The sequence below is a fragment of the Rutidosis leptorrhynchoides genome, chromosome 6, assembly GCF_046630445.1.
Source record: "Rutidosis leptorrhynchoides isolate AG116_Rl617_1_P2 chromosome 6, CSIRO_AGI_Rlap_v1, whole genome shotgun sequence".
In the NCBI taxonomy this organism is placed as follows: domain Eukaryota; kingdom Viridiplantae; phylum Streptophyta; class Magnoliopsida; order Asterales; family Asteraceae; genus Rutidosis; species Rutidosis leptorrhynchoides.
In genome coordinates, this window is record NC_092338.1 from 27,995,266 (window position 1) to 27,997,413 (window position 2,148).

A 2,148-nucleotide genomic window follows, 5' to 3' on the forward strand; every position below is an offset into this window, starting at 1 on the left:
AAGATATAAGATATGCATGTCGTTGGAAAGCTAGCGAAAAATTAAGAACTTTTCCTTTAGATGTCGAATCGTTCCGATGAACGGATTAGAAGTTATAGCCATTTGAAATTGTGTAAAAATGATTATTATTATCGTCGTTCTAAATTTTAAAACTATCAATTTTATTAAAGTTATCATTTTAATAAAATATCATTATAATTATAAAATATCATTACTATCACCATTTTGAGTAGAATTATTATTTTAAAGTTAATATTAAAAAGTATCGTAAATTATCATAATTAGAATTATCACTTATATATATATATATATGTATATATATATATATATATATATATATATCATTTTTAGTAAATATAGATAATGATATTTTTATTAATAGAATGATATTAATTATTATTGCAAAATAATATAACTTTTACTTATTATTATCAATGTTGTTTTATCAAATAAATATGTAATACAAAGATATTTTACTACGTATATTATAATAATCCCTACCATATTATTTTTATGACACTAAATAAACTTTATAAATTTTATTATTTAATATATATAAAAGTATAATTTATTATATAAACCTTAATATAGAATTTTATGTATTAATAAATGAATTATGTTATTTACTCTAATAAATCTTTTAAAATATTTAATAATATAAAACGACGATATTTAAACCATATAATAATCATGTAAAAACTTTGGAAATCATTTTGAGTCAAACTGACTTTTATTAACTTTTGCATATTAGCCTCGAGCATTAGGATTGTGGTACACTATGACTTGACTTAATTTATTAAACAAATATTGACAAATACACGAATATATATAATTACTATAGGTTCGTGAATCCGAGGCCAACCTTACACTTGTACAATGATGTTATATGTATTTTTACTACAAAATACAGTATGGTGAGTTTCATTTACCTTTTTACCCTTTATATTTTTGGGCTGAGAATACATGCGCAACTTTTATAACTGTTTTACGAAATAGACACAAGTAATCGAAATTACGTTCTATGGTTGAATGATCGAAACTGAATATGCCCCTTTTTATTAAGTCTGGTAATCTAAGAATTAGGGAACAGACACCCTAATTGACGCGAACTCTAAAGATAGATCTATCGGGCTCAACAAGCCCCATCCAAAGTACCGGATGTTTTAGTACTTCGAAATTTATATCATGTCTGAAGGAGGATCCCGGAATGATGGGGATATTCTTATATATGCATATTGTTAATGTCGGTTACCAGGTGTTCAATCCATATGAATGATATTTTTGTCTCTATGCATGGGACGTATATTTATGAGAAATGGAAATCTGAAATCTTGTGGTCTATTAAAATGATGGAAACGATTGTTTAAGTTAAACTAATGAACTCACCAACCTTTTGGTTGACACTTGAAAGCATGTTTATTCTCAGGTTTGAAAGAGATCTTCCGCTGTGCATTAGCTCATTTTAAAGATATTACTTGGAGTCATTCATGACATATTTCAAAAGACGTTGCATTCGAGTCGTTGAAGTTCATTAAAGATTATTATTAAGTAAATGACAGATTAGGTCATTTATAGTTTGGATATTATGAAATGGTATGCATACATGTCAACTTTCGATGTAATGAAAGATTGTCTTTTAAAAATGAATGCAATGTTTGTAAAATGTATCATTTAGAGGTCAAGTACCTCGCGATGTAATCATATGTTATTGTATTCGTCCCTATGGATTGGGTCGGGTCGTCTCATGTGGTATCAGAGCGGTGGTCTTAGCGAACCAGGTCTGCATTAGTGTGTCTAACTGATAAGTCGTTAAGATGCATTAGTGAGTCTGGACTTCGACCGTGTCTGTATGTCAAAATTTTGCTTATCATTTTGTGTCAAAAATCATACTACTTATCATCTGTAGGAAATTACCTGCTTATCATTCCTAAGTCTAGACGCGTTTTCTTGCATTTATTGCATAATAGTGTATAGACAAAATATTATCCTGGCATATCTGTTACTGTGAACTTTGAATGACATTTTTCAAAGATTCTTCCGTAATTTATGGGTTTTTGGTAATATATATACATATGTAAATTATGTATTGAAGAATACCAAATCTAATTCCTATAATCTATTTCATATCAAAAATTCATTCCCTTGATC